Source organism: Periplaneta americana, chromosome 4 (genome assembly GCF_040183065.1).
Source record: "Periplaneta americana isolate PAMFEO1 chromosome 4, P.americana_PAMFEO1_priV1, whole genome shotgun sequence".
Taxonomy (NCBI): Eukaryota; Metazoa; Arthropoda; class Insecta; order Blattodea; family Blattidae; genus Periplaneta; species Periplaneta americana.
The window spans coordinates 10020180-10041037 of NC_091120.1; the positions used below are offsets into that span (position 1 = coordinate 10020180).

At 33.6% G+C, this 20858-nt stretch overlaps 1 protein-coding gene across 1 annotated transcript in view; it reads left to right on the forward strand.

The window, feature by feature from the left end:
- The first annotated feature begins 10593 nt into the window (after window positions 1-10593).
- LOC138698789 (uncharacterized) overlaps window positions 10594-20858 on the forward strand; it is a 31357-nt gene continuing 21092 nt past the window's right edge. Inside the window, exon 1 of the mRNA XM_069825013.1 lies at window positions 10594-10821. The gene's annotated coding sequence lies outside the window, so the exon portion shown is untranslated. The remainder of the gene's footprint in view (window positions 10822-20858) is intronic.

Below are 20858 nucleotides of genomic sequence, written 5' to 3' on the forward strand. Positions count from 1 at the left end.
GAAAGAGAGTAACGCATCTTCAAATGAAATTGAAAAAATAGAGCGTAAATTACGTAACATTTAAACTTTCTGAATGCGTTTTTTATTGTTACACATTTGCCATGTGTTTCACCAGGCAGTTCAGACTGTAAACTGCGTCACCTTTTCTCCACGATTATCTCGAAGCCACCTAAGAACTGCTTCATGATATAGCTGTCTGAAATGATTTGAAGATAGAAACATCTAAAGGCTGGGACTATGAGTATTATGACGAGGAAGCTGAAACAGGAGCACACCATTTTGACTATAATTATGTGTGTGTGTTCCGGCTTTGCTTATCATACAATTAAAATGGTGAAACTAATAAATCATATTTTCATTAACGTTTTCGGTACCTATGTACCATCTTCAGATGTATATATATATATATATATATATATAATGCTAATTGATAACCAAGCCTCTAGGTGCATGTATCGTAAACTGTGCGTACTGTGTTACATCGATGAAGTGTTGCCATGATTGAATAAATAATATTTGTTGGTGCAACATACTATCAGAATTAAAATTAAAATTAATGTTTCAGTCAATATTTAAAACACTATTTAAAACTGTTTAAAAACACATGGTTTGTGCATCACTTTAAATATATGCAGTTGGAGATCACTTGTTGTGCGGTGTTTGCCGATGTGAAGTTGAATGCGGCAGTTGTGGTGGTCTTGTTTATTGGCGCTGAGCTATACGTGGTATCGTTGACATGGCTATGTTGAAAGTGATGTTGTGGCACTTCTATGATAGTTAATGGTATTGCTGTAATTTGTACCCATAGATGTATTGTTAGAACAAATTGAAGGTTGTCAAGTCCATGGATTTAGTATCGCCTGGCGTGTCTGTAAACAATGATTAAATATTAATTTATGAATTTGAAATTGAGAATATTTGAAATTGTTAATTTTGGAAATTCCTTTAACTGATGTTGGTTTTGGTTAACTGCTAGGGGTGATGCCTGTTATGTAAGAAAAGTAACTTACAGTTTTGCCGCGTGATGGTCTGCTCGTGCTTAATGCTAGGCTGATACTAACACTTCATAGATATAACACAGTACACATGCACCTAGAGGCTTGGTTATCAATTAGCATTATATATATACATCTGAAGATGGTACATAGGTACCGAAAACGTTAATGAAAATATGATTTATTAGTTTCACCATTTTATTTGTATGATAAGCAAAGGCGGAACACACACAGATAATTATAGTCAAATTGTGATAGCTTATCGGTATACCTTCAATATGAAATTCAGGAGCATACCATTTTCCCGAGATAATCTAGCTTCTAAATTTTTGGAATGGGTCGTATAGGTGGACATACAGAAGCAGCACTTTTTCCTATGGCAGGTTTGAGTGGCAAATAGAATGTTTGAGCTATTCGACAAATAGTTCACTGTTGATATAACCTAACTCAGAGCAAACAATTAACGATCCTGGAGGAGCACCAGCTGATAATGAAGGATGCACTGTTTGACGTTTAAAAATTATCACACGTGGCACAAAATACTTGGTGCGCTTGTACAACACACACTTGTTGTATTAACGCCCTTTTCACCACTTGATATTGCACCCACCTGATGCATTTCTAGTTCAGTTAAAATTTTTTGGGACTTCTTTTGTACGGTTAGAATTGCTACAGTTGTTCATATCGCACCAGTGCGAATTAGGCACCTACAAAGTGGTGCGAATTGAGAAACTACGGCATAAGTCATTATTTCCTTCATTCCAGCCTATAATCACCACATGTTCGAAAATCCTACTAAGTTAAATGTTCTTTAATACCTCTTTAAACGAATAACATCTTAAGATTATGGATTCCTTTGCATACAAATCCGTTATGTAGTTACAAAATATTAGGCCTAGCTAAATATACAGAGACATCATTTTATTTTTACTAACATTTTTAATATTAACCTGGTTATACCTTTGGATCAAGATTGAGAACCGCAAATACTGTTTGCCTACCCACTTCCACAACTAGAGATCGATGATACTGGCGTAAAATACAAACATATCACTTTACTAGGTATAAGAGAGAAGAAAAGTAGTTCATCCATTTACGTAAACTAGGAAATATCACGCTTTTGACTTTGATAATTTTCATTAGGTTTTTGTTTAATCAAAATACAGTACAGTATTAACAATGAGTGTTTTTACTCACGAACTGAGCTATCCATGTGGACGTATTCATTGTGCAGTGTATATTATACTGTCTAGAGCACATTAGTGTACACTATAGAGAATGAAGTTAAATTGAAAAATAATCATAATATGGATATTTAAGCACATTTTTGAAATTGGTGGCCGTTCATTTCGATACAGGCTTCAGTTCTAATGTGCATATTATCGCACTATAGACTATTGTACGTAATTCCAATTACCGCTTTCGTCCTTCGTACTAGTAACTCATGTTGAAATAATTCTGTACCTACTCTATAAAAGAGTACCTTACGTACTGTAAATTCAATCTTCATTTCTGGCCGATCCGAAAAGATAAAATTACCCAGACATGCTATCTACTGTCCGTCCAAGTGGTTGTATCGCAGGGTCGGAGAAAAGGAGGAAATCACGTGACATTTAATTACTTAACGAGGCTCTTTTATTTAAGTCATTTTAAACAATTGTATGGGTATAATATTACGTAGACGTCCAATTCCTAACAGAAATTAATGTTCTCAGAAAAGAGCTAAGATAGCCCAGCCACTAGCCTTTACAGAGAGGCGAATAGAAGCAGGTGGGGGAAACCGGGATGCGACGTAGGAAAATGGACGACAGTACCTGTGCGAAAATGATTCAATATTGAAAGCTCTTTCGTCACTGGAAAACGCGAACATATTTTTGGAACGTACTGTTTACTCTGAACGAAAAGCTACTATGAGTGTATATGCGGTCTTGGATCTGTGTGGAGGGTGGTTGAACTTGATTAGTAGAAGGGGTGGGAGTGAAGTACATTCAATAACACAGGTACAATAAAAATTGAAGTAAAAATAAAATGATGTCCCTGTACATCCACCTGAGCGATTATATTAGATACACTATCACCACGCTGCTGACACAAAGAAGTGGCAGAAATCAAGTGACATGGTGGAAGTTCATATGGTAGATTGTAACAATACCACTAGATGCCACACTACTACAGTAACTTGTTTTAAACTAGCAGTGGTGCCATTTAGGAAGCGGTGCGATTTATGCTACTCTACACTACAATCTCTGCTTATTGTAACTAGCACACTAGAACGACATCAAAACTTCAATACACGAAAAAAATAAGGAAATGGAAGTGCTGTAAGAAAGGAGTCGAACACGCGAACAAGTGTTTCATATACCTCGAAGCCACATTATCTACAGTTTCTGTAACATTGCCCGTAAATTATTCTCAAGAGGTCAAAGGACTTCATTGTAACTGGGACATAATATGTTGAGTCATGTGGAACAAAGGTACAAAGGCTAAAATTAATCATAGGGGCTATTTGCGTCAGTTTTCAAACAGCTGAGAGTAGGTTTCCTTGATTGCGTGTGGACAATGTATGCGCGTTCACATCGTGTTCTCTGACATCATAGTCAAGGAGCGGGCCTAAGAGCTCAAATCACGACAAGGAGAATACATGTTTATTCGCTTTTGTTGGCTGACAGATATACACTCTCTCCATTTGTTACATAAATAAATCTATTCAGAAACTCATGTAAGCAACTGTGGTTTGGAACAGCTTTAAAAAATGTAGCACATCACTTAGAATCATTCCACTAAAGTCATTAGGCTTGTATGCAGATTATAAGGCGTGTAAAGGATTTCCTCTTGTCCTTTCACTTGTATTATTCAAATCCTGATATTAACTTTTGATGTATATTTGTATGTATTTTATTTTTTATTTTAGTAGGTTATTTTACGACGCTTTATCAACATCTAAGGTCATTTAGCGTTTGAATGAGATGCAGGTGATAATGCCGGTGAAATGAGTCCGGGGTCCAACACCGAAAGTTACCCAGCATTGGCTCATATTGGGTTGAGGGAAAACCACGGAAAAAACCTCAACCACGTAACTTTTCCCGATCGGGAATCCAACCCGGGCCACCTGGCTTCGTGGCTAGACGCGCTAACCGTTACTCCACAGGTGTGGACTTTTGTATGTATGTATGTATGTATGTATGTATGTATGTATGTATATATGTATGTATGTATGAATTTTAATGAATTATTTTGTATTACAATCTTTGTATCATTTCTGTCACGATTATTCTATTATTATTATTATTATTATTATTATTATTATTATTATTATTATTATTATTATTATTATTATTATTATTATTATTATCATTATTATTATTATTATTATTATTATTATTATTATTATTATTATTATTTATATCATCAGCATTATTATTTGAACCCTGTAAAATTTATGTAGACTACTGGACTGCACCCGAGCACGAGCATATGCTCATTTCGGGTATCTATTCATATGTATTCAATTCAAATGTAAATTGTAAATAAATTTGAAATTTGAAATTTGAAAAATTTATGTATGTATGTATGTATTAACACTACAATTGGGTACACCCGATGGCAGTGATATATAACATACAATAATACCATTATAATTATACAATAAAAGAAAAATAAAACAAAATAAGATAAACCTAAATTTATTTCTAACTATAAATAAATAGATGCAATAAACCTAGGACTATAAATAAAAACTATTCTATAATAACGCCTACGATAAGCAAAAGTGAACCTAACTTATAAGTACTTCTATTTCACCCAACTATTACCAGTTTAAGTAATTACATATCACCTTAATTAATTACAAATCAACTTAATTAAATATCATCTTAATTAATTACATATCACCTTAATTTATTTACATATCAACTAGATTACATATCATCTTAATTAATTACATATCAACTTAATTAATTACATATCAACTTAATTAATTACATGACAACTTAGATAATTACACTGCACCTCCAATTACATTTTCAGTCTAATCTTCTCAGCCTTTCCTTAAATGTATTGATTTTGAGAGGACCACCCTGAAAGTTGCCGCAGGTAAGCTGTTCCAGTCTACTGTTGTGCGGTTAACAAAGGAAAATTTTGCCACGTCCGTGGAGATTTAATTTAGGTCAGTCACTAAAAGTGAAAGGACTACATTGCTCTGGCCACCAACGACGGAGAAAACAAACGTAAGTTCAAGAACATTAGTTCACACGTCCGTTTTCATTAACGTTTTACTTCTTCCCTCCCATAAATGTCACTTGTCCTTCAAATATTATTCATGAATATTTGAAAGGTCATTCTTTCATCCCTTCGAAGAAAAATAAATACGATCACGTGTTTATAATAGTAATGACTGTTATGATGATGATGATGATGATGACCAGAGACCGGAACTTTGGCAGAATGTATTTTTAAATGTCCATGTTGACAGGCAGATCATTCCAAACTCGATACAAAGAACACATTAAAGTAATAACCAGAGGACACAATACATCTACATATTCCGAACACATAACTAATGCTAACCATACATAGGGTAACTTAGTCGGAATCGGGTCAGTGGTTGAATCGGGTCAGTTTCAGATATTTCTTTCCCACGGCAAGCATAAATATTTTCTATCATGTGGTGCCATCTATTGTCAATCAGTAGAATGTCTTCTATGTGTTTGGCGCCAAAGCTTGTGGTTAATGTTTGTGTTAAAGCTGTGAATAATGGAGGAAAGAAGACTTGTAAAACGTAAGAGCTATTTGTAGTCTATACTTTAATTTATCGTTTTTAAGGTTTCCGTTATTGTGCAATGAATGTAGTTCAGAATTTCCCCGAATTGTTCATAGAATCAAGTGCATTTCTTATAGCATAGGTTATGGCATTGAGGATGCTGTAAAGGTTACGGCAGTAGTACCAACCTATGGTTTCTAATGCCACTACATTTCGGGTGAATAGGGTCACACAATTACAGGTAAATGGGGTCAATGTCTGTACATGGATTTTAAGTCCATTTATTCATATATTTGTCTCAGACGCCTAGTAATATAAACAATACGTCTCGTGCATGGACTGAAGACCAAATGCAGAAAGCCATTAAGGTAGGGTAGGGTAGGGTAGGAGTCAACGCCATGCAGCCGATCTGTATGGAGTTCCGCATTTATGCCTACAGCGCCGTCTGCAAAGCGGTGAAGATAGGCCGTTAAAAAATAAAGGTGGTCAAACAACGTTCAATCAGGAACAAGAAAAGGACCTGTAGATCCTGTTCCGTGAAATATAGTGATCCTCGCTCAGAGAAACTTGGAGACATGGGAGGCAGAAAATAATGGTACCACGAACATTGTGTTGGGGCCAAGAGAAAGAAGTTCATTTATGGCAAATGCAGTTTAAATTATTAAAATTTGGAACTTATTTCTTATTTTTGGTGATCCAAAAGAGCATTGTAAGAATGACCCCATTCGCCCTAATGGTTGACCCGATTTAGCCTAACTTGGTAGGGTGAATAGGGTCGTGCAGTAGAATGAAATTAACATATATCGTTCATAGGTTTTTGTTATTATTGAATTTAACACTAATGTGATTTGTTGCTTAAAGACTAATCTAAAATTTGGTATATTTTATGTTTAATAAATACTAAGTTGTTAAGCGTCATCTCGATTTTTGTAATTTTTGACCCTATTCCGACTAAGTTACCCTACAATAACATAAATACAGACATAGAAATCCTACACATACAACCCAAAAACCAAAAACTCAACACACTAGAACAATATGAAATATACAGACACACAAAAACACACCCTAATCAAATTCTCAGCACACAGATCAATTTCAGAACACACACACACTATTTGACACAACTCTTCAGCACACGAACGCACCCACACAACAGGCAGCGAAGTTGAGATAGCGCCGAGATCTAGTAGGCTCTGAGGATGGTGTCGAATAGCACCGAAACAACTGTAAGCAGCACATACTTGCATAATTAACACGAGTAAGATCGCCATTTAATCAATTATTGACAATTTTTAAATGTGTTAAATCTATCTTCATTTTGAAAGTAAATCTATACAAATTATACCTTTGTGATTGAAACGTCACAGTTATATGTTGCCCTTTTCTGCCTTTTTAATACAAATGCCTAATTTTCAAAATAAATGCATTTTTTGCCTTTATTTGATTATTTATCTATTATTTATTAATTTATTATTAAAAACTGCCTACAGGTATATTTTAATTTATTTCTATAAGCGCTACAATGAAAGTGACTTCACCGAATGCATGTTATTGTCTTTCACTCATTTCTTATTCTCTTTGCTGCCGTGCAAAAATGTGTAACAGTAAGCGTTTTAATTATCACTTGTGTATATTTGACAAGGGAACAATGAATGCGGGTCTAACGTTAACGGTTATTTTTCTTTCAGTTTTCATTGCGACGTTGTTGTAGCTAGCTAAATATTTCATATCGCACATATCAGTACAACTAAACACAAAAATGCACTTTCCAAGGCTACTGGGAAGAAGATTTCTTTGCTTCCCACAGTAATTGCAACATCGAGTCGAAAATCTCAATTTTCATTCGACTTATGTAAAGCTTTTCTTGCTGCCGAAATCCCTTTGTGGAAAGTGCAAGGTTGTGGGTCTAGTGGAAGGTTTTTGTGATTGCCTTTTATTGCGTATTTCAGCTATTTATAATGCCTTTTTGCCTGCCTATTTTAGCTATTTATAATGCCTTTTTGCCTGCCTATTTTAGCTATTTATAATGCCTTTTTTCCTGCCTATTTTAGCTATTTATAATGCCTTTTTTCCTGCCTATTTTAGCTATTTATAATGCCTTTTTTGCCTGCCTATTTTAGCTATTTATAATGCCTTTTTTCCTGCCTATTTTAGCTATTTATAATGCCCTTTTTGCCTGCCTATTTTAGCTATTTATAATGCCTTTTTGCCTGCCTATTTTAGCTATTTATAATGCCTTTTTTCCTGCCTATTTTAGCTATTTATAATGCCTTTTTGCCTGCCTATTTTAGCTACTTACGATGCCTTTTTACCTGCCTATTTCAGCTATTTACGATGCCTTTTTGCCTGCCTATTTTAGCTATTTAAAATGCCTAAACTTACGGTCTCTGCTGATGATGATACTTATGATTAATAGAACAATGATGAGGACGAGGTTGTATGTATGTATGTATGTATGTATGTATACGGGTATGAACAACATTAAAGTTTAAATATAGGAACAAAAATTCTGTTACAATACACGCTTCAAGTCCCTCCTTTGTGCACATTTACGATCTACTCACGACGGATTAAAAATAAACAGCAGTCAGAGCTGGCGAAGCGCCGTTGAACAGCGTTTACTCAATAAATATCTCTCAGAGGTGAGTGGGTAATCATCCATGCTCTTCTCTGTCAATATTTTCTGGCCAAAGAACCGTACTGAGAGCCCGATGAAGTCTGCGAATAAACACATGTCCAGTCCGCGGACAATATTTGATCGCATTTCCTCTCAAGGCCTCGAAATATAGCACTAACGAGAATTCGTGCAACCAGATCATTTTCTTACGGAGGAATTGAACAATGACGCCCATGCTGTGCCTTCAATCTTACGGGTCACCGGATCTCATGTATTTAGAACTAGATTGTAGTCGTTAGTAGACATCAGTGGCGTCTCTTCCATAACAATAAAGTGAGCGCAAAAAATGACAGGAAAAGAGGGGAAATCCCTGTGATTGCGCGTGATGTCTGTACAGGAATAAAGGTAATGGAATTAGGATAAAGAAATACGATTTGCTGTGTCTAATAAACAGAATTATTTAGGCTATGAATAAGTCAATCCCCCAATAATAATAATAATAATAATAATAATAATAATAATAATAATAATAATAATAATAATAATAATAATAATAAATACATTAAAAATAGACTGTACTATTACTAGAACAAGTAAAGAAATATTTTTCAGCTTACTTTCTTACTAACTTACTTACTTACTTACTTACTTACTTACTTACTGGCTTTTAAGGAACCCGGAGGTTCATTGCCGCCCTCACATAAGCCCGTCATTGGTCCCTATCCTGAGCAAGATTAATCCATTCTCTATCATCATACTCCATCTCTCTCAAATCCATTTTAATATTATCTTCCCATCTACGTCTCGGCCTCCCCAAAGGTCTTTTTTCATCCGGCCTCCCAACTAACACTCTATATGAATTTCTGGATTCACCCTACGTGCTACATGCCCTGCCCATCCCAAACGTCTGGATTTAATGTTCCTAATTATGTCAGGTGAAGAATACAATGCGTGCAGTTCTGTGTTGTGTAACTTTCTCCATTCTCCTGTAACTTCATCCCTCTTAGCCCCAAATATTTTCCTAAGCACCTTATTCTCAAACACCCTTAACCTATGTTCCTCTCTCAAAGTGAGAGTCCAAATTTCACAACCATAAATCAAATTCTAACTTTCAGATTTTTTGACAGCAGACTGGATGATAAAAGCTTCTCAACCGAATAATAACAGGAATTTCCCATATTTATTCTGTGTTTAATTTCCTCCCGAGTATCATTTATATTTGTTACTGTTGCTCCAAGATATTTGAACTTCTCCACCTCTTCAAAAGATAAATTTCCAATTTTTATATTTCCATTTCGTACAATATTCTCGTCACGAGACATAATCGTATACTTTGTCTTTTCGGGATTTACTTCCAAACCTATCTCTTTACTTGCTTCCAGTAAAATTCCCGTGTTTTCCCTAATCGTTTGTGGATTTTCTCCTAACATATTCACGTCATCCGCATAGACAAGAAGCTGTTGTAACCCGTTCAGTTCCAAACCCTGCCTCTTATCCTAAACTTTCCTAATGGTATATTCTAGAGCGGAGTTAAAAAGTAAAGGTGATAGTGCATCTCCCTGCTTTAGCCCGCAGTGAATTGAAAAAGCATTAGATATAAACTGACCGATACGGACTCTGCTGTAAGTTTCACTGAGACACATTTTAATTAATCGAACTAGTTTCTTGGGAATACCAAATTCAATAAGAATATTATATAAAACTTCTCTCTTAACTGAGCCATACCCCTTTTTGAAATCTATGAATAATCTATGAATAAACCGTGACTATAATCAATTATTCTCGATGTAACGAGAGGGATGTGAACCCGGTACGTCATCTTACAATTTTGAACAGCCTTTATAGTTTAAAAGCGTCGTTAAATAAACAGGAGCACAAAACTAAATCCTGGCCGTTGTTAAATTTAAACTACATTGAAATTATTGAACACATAGAAAATAATATATTCTGTTCATGAAATCAAAGACACAAAACAAATTCCTGTCGGCACTGACGTAGTCTCAATGTCCATTCATACATAAATGATGGCTGCCAATGACGTGTGCTATTACACTACTCAAACATAATGATATTGTTTTTTGTCTTCGCTACGCGCAGCTTGTTTTTCTGTGCAAGTCGAATGATGGTCGATTTATACCAGCGCGGCATTGATCGTGTGGTAGCCATGGAGACCAAACACAACAACCATAATGCCCAGTTGCTTCTGCTGTTAGCGGGCACTGAGGAAAATGTTTTGACACGTTGTAGGCTAGCTATTCATCCGGCTGGATATTCATTAGTGAGAGTGTGGAGTGATTGTGCCGTTCATGTCATTCTCGACTGACGTATAAAATCTGAATAACGGTTGCCCGGAATTCCTTCAAGTGCTGGCATCTTGAATAACAGAGGAACTAGTGGAGGACGTGATGCATTGTTTTGGTGTCATACACACTGGCTGTTTGTACGAGGTAACACTATGTCTATAGATTTCTACCAGTCCCGTGTAATACCCAGCAGAATTTAGTAACTTGTATTTTAATTACATTTCCAGTTATGTGCTGAGTTTTATAATTATTATTGAAAGATACAAATAGTTTCACCAACAAGTTTATATTACCCAGTATAATATAACACATAATTCCAGTACATTTTTTTCCATTACCTTGAAAATAAAACTGGCATTACTTAACTGCTTTTAGAGACAAAAGAAGGTCTCTTTCTTTGACTGAGATATTCAATTGTTCGCTGAGAAATATTAATTTTATATCAGAGTTTTCATTATCATAATCATTAGCAGTAGCTGTAGCAATATTTAACTACAGAATTAAAAAAAAAAAAACAGAATTCAGAAACAACATTATTTGTTCTTCATCCCAATGTAATATTAATAAACTGTACAGTTCTAATCAAAATGTCTCCGTTATTTTGTTTTCCGACAAAATAACAATCAACAATAGGTAGTAGCTATAGAAACAGAACAAAATAGTAATATACGTTACAAGAGCGGTATGTTGACGTTTTCATGGTCGAGGAAAAGATTGAAAAAGCGAAACGTAGTTGGCTTTTTTAATTTCCGAGAACATGAAAACAAACATACCGCTCGTGTATCGTACATTATTTTGTGAGAAGATCGTTTATTACATACCTGAAAGACGAATTTCTAATTAGTTGCAATGAAATCTCCATCTTGGTTTCTGTTTAATGACGGCAACTTCGGAAAACCAAAATATCTTTCTTCAACATTGTTGCTATAAAATGTTTTCTGTGTTTACTATACTCCAGCAGGCCGTGATATACGTCTGTCTTTATTTTCCCCCAGTCTATAAATGCGAACTTAAAACAAACGGTATGGTTATGTAATGATTTATTTTTCATTTTAATATTTTAACAATATTATTTATATAACATATTGCAGTAATAACATCCGCATCTGGAATCTTGTTGATTTTTTCACGGCTTCTTAATGTTACTTGCATCACGAATGCAGTAACTTTAGTGGAGTTGTAGAGTTTACTTAATTTTTGCAAATATTTAAAAACAATAATTAACAGTGCAATTTAGGTGAAATTGCAGTGGTAAGTTTCCAATTTATAATTATTACTATATTGAACGTCTTTAAAAATAATATGTTAAAAGCCTAAAGCAGTAAAATGAATGTGGCGCTTATGCGGTAAGAATAGGGAAATTGTTATGTGTGTTACGTTGGGAATAATGAATGTGGTATTTCACACTTACCGCGTATTGGTTTTGTGCGGAAAGCAAGCAAATACGCACGATCTCGCACAAATAATTTTTATACCATTGCTTGTCTTTAGAACTTGTCACAACTCACCTCCTTCAAATTTTTATGAAAAGAAATACACACATAAAATGTAAGAAATCAAGTGATTAGGCCTATATATTTATATTTTAATTATGAATATCTTTGAACTCGAAACAATATTTGTCGGTAGGAAACAGCTAATATATTTTATCCTTGTCATTATGACCTATAAAAGCATTTTAAATGTAACATTTCAAATTTTTTTTCACACTCACTACAATTCAATAGTAGGTACAAATATATACATATACATATATATTATTTGTTACTGCTGTGCACATAAAATACGTACATACAGGCTTAACCATACGTCATGTAATTAATTTAAAGGGGTTATTGTTTGAGATGTTACAAATCAAAAAGTTAAATTTAATTTTGGTCGTTTTTGCTTCCTTTGCGAGAAAAAAAATTGTTTTATGTGCAAAATTTCATAGCGTGTTTTGAGAGAGTCTTTGATTTAATTCCCAATATGTTCTGCTTATTTAAGATAGCAGTGTATTATGATAATAAATGATTGAAAGAATTTTAGTTTTGTCCTTTAAATGTGCAGATATTTGATCCAAACAAATGTAATATTTTAATATTTCTTTGCAAAACCGAAAGTTACATTTGTTCGGACCAAATTTATGTATATTTAAAGAACAAAACTAAAATTATTTCAATCATTTATTATCATAATACACTGCTCTCTTTAACTAATTGAGAATATTGGGAATTAAATCAATGGCTTTCCCAAAACACGCTATGAAATGTTTCATATAAACCTATTTTTATCTCGAAATGGAAGCAAAATTCTTTTGTTAGAAATATCTCTAAAAAGAATCCTCTGAAATTAATGACATTACTTACGATTCACCCTGTATACGTTTATATGCTCGTTGCACAAGAACACTTTGCTTTAAACATTCTAGACAAATTAGAACAAAACTTTATCTTCCCCAAAAAACTTATTCTAAAACATATCCAAAAATCTATAGCGTTTAATATGACTATTACACTTTTACCACGTCATACTACTTTTGACCAATAAAACGGTACTAAAGGACGTCTTTCAACCAATCATGGCTGCTTATCGCACAATTTTATCACTTCTCTAGCATTTGTTTCATTTTATCATTTCCCTAGCATTTATTTTTATCACTACCCTAGCATTTTTTTCTTTGTTTGCCAACATTTCAAACTGAAAATTTTTTATAGTACTATAAAACATGCTTTGCGATCGTCATTTGTTTCCCGCATATACAGTCAACTGGAATTGGCGGCTCCGTTCAAACGTTTTGGTGAAGCTAACATTAGTGAAATAGAATTTCAGTAAGTCAGTTAATATTTTATTGTATTAGAGTACTTTACTTCTTTTAATCTTTATATACCTTTTTATAATCGTGTAATAACCAATTATATCCCACCCGAGTTTTGATTTTCTTTAGATAAACCAAAACCTCTAGTGAGATTACTGTTGATAACATTCCCTTAATATAACTCTGTGATTTTGAACATAGAAAATACGTAAATTTAACCAATAGTTAATTGTAACAATTCATACTAAATAGTTTAATAAAATACTTCAAAATAACACGAAGAAAAAGTAAGACTTATTAAATCTTCCAGAAATTGTAAATCGTACATAATTATAAAAACACTCATATATTATTTTCTCTTATGCCAATTTTATGGTGAAGTGTTTTATTCAGTGATATACACAAGATTACTAAATGCAATTTCTTCTATGAAGTACACCTAACTAAGATCATTTTGAATTAATTAAATGTGTCAATAACAACACCACCACTTGCAGCTCTGTACATTATAGTCTGGCGTATCCAATTCAATTTTATAAGTTAAAGAAATATCATTATCATCCATCATATCATTATCTGCAGTAGTTAAGAATTTTTGGTTACTGACAACTTTATAATATGACAGTATTTGTGGCAATCAAGCCACTGCTTTTACAAAACTATTACTGTTATTATTTGTTAATGGTTACGAATAAACGACAAAAATGCTATGAATTTAATTGGAAATGTATCCTATTTACAAACGTATTGCTGGTTATGAATAGAACAATTCCAACTGATATGCGCTTGTGTTTGTATTCATAAGTATAACAGAATCCATTCCGTTGTATTGTACATATTTAACGCTGTAACAATTAATCCCAAATGGTAAAAAATCCATATGCTGTATTTATAACACACACTATTTCATTTGTTACATTTATAAATGCGAATTTACACTATGTTCTCTTATAAAAGTGTTGTTATATTAATACATGACGTATAAATTAATTGCTTTGTGCACCGTAGTTACTTGAGGTCTGCCCTCTCTTTTTAATTAGGTTATTTAACAACGCTATGTCAACTACAGGTTATATAGCGAATTTAATATCGATGGAAACGGTGATGGCGAGATGAGGTGAAGGATTCGCTGTAGATTACCTGACATTTGCTTACGGTTGGGGAAAAACTAGGACAAAACCCTACCAAGTAATCAGTCCAAGCAGGAATCGAACCCGCGACCGAGCGCAACTCCGAAACACTAGGCAAGCTCCTCTGCCGACTGAGCTACCCCGGTGACTTCTTCTTTTTTTCCTTTTTTTTTTTTCAGAATTCAGGTAGGCTATTGTGTTTCAGAACTGGATAACAAAAGCTTTTTTCTTTTTTTCTTTCCTACAAAATTCAGGTAGCCTATTATCTTTCACAACTGAATAATAAAAACCTCTTTTTTTACTTTTTCTAAAATTCCAGTATTATCTTTCACAACTGGATAATAAAAGCCGCCCCCTTTTGTTTTAAATTCTCGTATTATCTTTCACGATTGGATAATAAAAGTCTTTATTTTTTTCTTTACACAAAATTTAGATATCTTTCGCAACTAAATAATATAAGCCACTCATTTTTCCTTTTCACAAAATTCAGATATTATCTTTCACAACTGGGCAGGCCTAATAAATACCTTTATTTTTTCCTTTTTACAAAATTCAGGTATTATTTTTCACATCTGAGTAATAAAAGCTCATTTGTCTTTCTTTTTTAAAAATTCAGGTATTCTCTTTCACAAGTAGATAATAAACACCTACCTTTTTTCCCTTTTACGAAATTCAGGTATTATCTTTCACAACTGGATAATAAAAGCCTATCTTTTTTCTTTTTTACAAATTTCAGGTATTGTCTTTCACAACTGGGTAATAAAAGCCTATATTTCTTCCTCTTTTCAAAATCCAGGTATTATCTTTTACAACTGAATAACAAAAGCCTACCTTTTCTTTTTACAAAAATCAGGTATTATCTTTCACAATTGGATAATAAAAGCCTATCTTTTTTCTTTTTTACAAATTTAATGTATTATCTTTCACAACTGGATAATAAAAGCCTATCTTTTTTCTTTTTTACAAATTTCAGGTATTATCTTTCACAACTGGATAATAAAAGCCTACCTTTTCTTTTTACAAAATTCAGGTATTATCTTTCACAACTGGATAATAAAAGCCTATCTTTTTTCTTTTTTACAAATTTCAGGTATTATCTTTCACAACTGGATAATAAAAGCCTATCTTTTTTCTTTTTTACAAAATTCAGGTATTATCTTTCACAACTGGATAATAAAAGCCTACCTTTTCTTTTTACAAAATTCAAGTATTATCTTTCATAACTGGATAATAAAAGCCTATTTCTCTTTCATTTTACAAAATTCAGGTATTTTCTTTCACAATTGGATAACAAAAGCCTACCTTTTTTCCTTTTTACAAAATTCAGATATTATCTTTCAGAACTGGATAATAAAAGCCTATCTTTTTTTTTCCTTTTTACAAAGTTCAGTTATTGTCTTTCACAACTGGATAATAAAAGCCTACCTTTTTCCCTTTTACAAAATTAAGGTATTATCTTTCAGAACTGAATAATAAAAGCTTATCTTTTTTCCTTTTTACAAAGTTCAGGTATTATCTTTCACAACTGAGTAATAAAAGCCTATCTTTCTTTTTTTTTTTAAATTTATGTAGTCTCTTTCACAACTGGATAATAAAAGCCTACCCTTCCCTGTTAAATTAATTCAATAAGCGTTCTACAAGATAAAAAAAATGTTTATACAGCATAGGATCAAAATTTTATAGTTTTCCCAGAAAAAAATGTTTCTTTCCTTATTTTATTTGCGTTATCGTTAATAAAATTACGAAAACAATTACATCAGTAGGTATATTTAGTAAAGAGTTAATATTAGTTCAAATAAATATTTGTGTTTTCTAAAATTAAATAATAATGCATGCTTAAATTTGTTAATATTCTGGTGTGAGAGACATGGCCACGTGTTTAGCAGGATTCATGCAGCTGAGAGTACTCATCACTGACGTACACATCAGCCGAGTTCAAACTCCATGTCTCCTGTCAAGCGGATGGTAGTTCAGTACAGGTATTCGATAAACAACATTAATTTATACAGAAAGTCCTAATTCAAGTGCGGCAAGAAGGATGTACCGCCAACGTTTTCCTCAAAGAAGGTTACCTAATCGGCGAACTTTTGTAGCAGTTTCTCAACGATTATTAGAAACTGGCAGTCTCTGACTCCGTTCCGAAAATCAAACCAGAAATTTCTTTAAAAATAATATCTACTGCTTTACGGAAACGAGAGATTAAAGTTTTGCATTAGAAAAAAAGTTCGTGTGATTTTGTACAGTGAACCATTATTGTTTATTTTTAGACATGCAATAAAAATGGAGCAATATTGTTAATTTACCATAATGTTCTATTAATGAGATTGAAAATTTGTATTTGCTGCTCGTTTTATGTAAACAACAGTTGTCTTGGTTCGCCCCTGCATTAGAACAGAGCATCTATGTTTTGTACCGATGTCTGTACCCGCTTGAGCTGTAATGTGTACTTGTAAACCCCTTCCTCTCCATCCAGCAACGTTGCCAAAAGTCTAATATTGTAAACTTTAATAAATTAGTTAAATATTACAATTAGGAAAAAATTGAGAGAACATTTTTTCTTCCTTATGACATGAATAATCATCAGTTAAAATAATGACACTTATACTCCTTACACCCTGTATAAGCGAAAGAGAAAATTCTTATCTCCACAAACACAACCACGCGCAAAAGGAATTCACTAATATCACAATGACAATAGAAAGTGTAGGAAAGTGTATGCTCGACATTCACATTTACTTAATGTTATTGTCGATAGCTGTGCGTGCAGGGTTGCGTCAATGTCTCCTTGAATTTCACTCTAAGCATGTCCGCTTGGAATAGAGAACTTGTCGATATTGTGTACGAATATTGCGTCCGGGTTCACGGCTGGAGACAGTTCTGAGGTGGCCGTGGTTCAGTGGAGTTGTGGAGAAGGCATTTTAATTTAATTACGTAGAGTTCTCACTCTCATAGCTGTTGACACGGCAAAGCCTATTACGATGCCATGTATCGGCCGTGAATACCGGACGAGACTGGACATAATTGCGGTGAAGCAAAAACAGCCTTCTTCTTATCCTAAAGTATCAAAACTTAACTAATTCTGTGTGCCTGAATTCTGTGGCTAAGGGCCATATTCATAGACATTTTTAGCGCGGGCTTCTGGTGGATGATCAGCGAACTAACGTTTTTCGTATTCATAAACTAGTGTTTATGATGTGATATGATATGATATGATATGATATGATATGATATGATATGATATGATATGATATGATATGATATGATATATGATATGATATATGATATGATATGATATGATATGATATGATATATGAATCCTGTACAAGTAACCAGTCGATAGCCGGGGCTAGTTTAGCACGCTAGTAGCGCGGGCTAGCGAAAAGTCTAAGAATAGCACTCTATATGTCGTTCACGTCTGGCCTATATCGGAGACCTGACTAACATTATTACAATTCTTGCCAGCTTATAAAGAAGAAGTAGGCTAGGCTACTTACTGATCTAATGTTTGTTACTGTACCTATTAGCTTCAGGAAAAAAGTGGACAGATAGTACATCTTTACGTAGAACTACGTGTGGGTGGTGGGAGAAATAAAACAGGGAATACAATCTTGAACGAGGAGAATATAAGGATAACACGAAGATATGAAGAACAAGGAGATTACAAGGAGGACAAGGGGAATAGAAGACGAACAAGGGGAACAAAAGGAGAACAAGGCGAATATATGAGAACAAGGACACGAAAGGAAAAGAAAGGGACAACAAAGAGAAGGGGAGAACATAGAGAGCTAAGGGAGGAAAAATATAAAAGAGAAAGACCAGAAGAACAAGAGGAAGCCAAGAATAACAAGGGGAAGGCAAGTGGAACAAAATAAAAACGAGGCGAACAATAACGGAAAAATGTAGAACAAGAGGAATACAAGAACAAGTACAACACGCCGTACCGTGAATTTAACCCAGATTATAGCATGATGATAATGATGATATGGGTATTAATGATGACGAAATGAATCTGAGGTTCAACGCCGAAAGTTACCCAGCAATTCTGGGTTGATACGTGTTGAGCACAATGGTCACTATTTGCGCTTACATCGATGTTACTCTAGTTGAGTACAAACCACAGTAGAAACGATTCTACGAGAAGAGCACAAATGCATAGAGTGCTAACATTCCACAGGTCTAGAGTGCATTTCATTCTAAATTTAATAGGCCTAATATTTTACCAGCCCACATCCAAACATATATGCATTTTTTTTCACTTTGGTTCTAAAAGGAATACAGACGGAGGCATATAATAACATAAGAAGCTGCAATCGCCAAAGGAAATCAGCTCGACGAATTGTAAAAAAACGAGATTCTTGACAGATGCATTATTAAAATGTAAGACAGGAGTAATTTCTCGTTTAGATTATGTAAAACAAGCAACCTATCACTGCAAATCTTTTTAATTAAAACAGTTACTTAATTTTGATCAACATGTTTAACCTTACCAGCAAAATAATTTTCACCAACATTTTTAACCATACCAGCAAAATAATGTTGACCAACATTTTTAACCATACCAGCAAAATAATTTTGACCAACATTTTTAACCATACCAGCAAAATAATGTTGACCAACATTTTTAACCACACCAGCAAAATAATTTTGACCAGCATTTTTAACCATACCAGCAAAATAATGTTGACCAACATTTTTAACCATACCAGCAAAATAATTTTGACCAACATTTTTAACCACACCAGCAAAATAATTTTGACCAACATTTCTAACCATACCAGCAACATAATTTTGACCAACATTTTTAACCATATCAGCAAAATAGTTTTGACCAACATTTTTAACCCTACCAGCAAAATAATTTTGACCAACATTTTTAACCATACCAGCAAAATAATTTTCACCAACATTTTTAACCATACCAACAAAATAATTTTGACAACATTTTTCACCATACCAGCAAAATAATTTAGACCAACATTTTTAACCATACCAGCAAAATAATTTTCACCAACATTTTTAACCTTACCAGCAAAATAATTTTGACCAACATTTTTAACCATAGCAGCAAAATAATTTTGACAAACATTTTTAACCCTACCAGCAAAATAATTTTGACCAACATTTTTAACCTTACCAGCAAAATAATTTTGACCAACATTTTTAACCATACCAACAAAATAATTTTGACAACATTTTTCACTATACCAGCAAAATAATTTTGACCAACATTTTTAACCATACCAGCAAAATAATTTTGACCAACATTTTTAACCTTACCAGCAAAATAATTTTGACCGACATGTTTAACCTTACCAGCAAAATAATTTTGACCAACATTTTTAATCATACCAGCAAAATAATTTTGACCGACATTTTTAACCATACCAGCAAAATAATTTTGATCTAAATGAGGGGTTGGAAAGCAATGGTGGATCATTAATATTTAGGTGAGGGGTTTGGACTTTTTCCATTGCTGGTTGTCACAACCAAAAAATTAAGACGTTTCGAAGGGTGGTTCTCCCTTCGTCTTCAGATGGAAGGAAGGAGAGAAAGGAAAAAACCTACTGTTGGGATCGTTACAGCTATTCTATAATTTTGACCGACATTTTTAACCATATCAGCAAAATAATTTTGACCAACATTTTTAACCATACCAGCAAAATAATTTTGACCAACATTTTTAACCATACCAGCAAAATAATTTTGATCAACATTTTTAACCATACCAGCAAAATAATTTTGATCAACATGTTTAACCATACCAGCAAAATAATTTTGATCAACATGTTTAACCATACGAGCAAAATAATTTTGATCAACATGTTTAACCATACCAGCAAAATAATTTTGATCAACATTTTTAACCATACCAGCAAAATAATTTTGATCAACATGTTTACCATACGAGCAAAATAATTTTGATCAACATGTTTAACCATACGAGCAAAATAATTTTGATCAACATGTTTAACCATACCAGCAAAATAATTGATCAACATTTTTAACCATACCAGCAACATTTTTACCGTAAGTTACCATCAAAATCGATGCTGTCTGTCCTAAGTCTGTAGAAAATGTGAAGAAGAATGCGTCAAATTGTTTGTGGTCAACGCGAATGAAAATTTTCAGGTTGTTTGTGCTCTACTGGAATAAGAAATAAGGGTTTTTCAGGTATATTCGTATGCGCCCGCAATTCTACTTCAATTGGTTGAGGAGAAAACCCCGGGAAAAAACTCAACCAGGATTTAACTCGA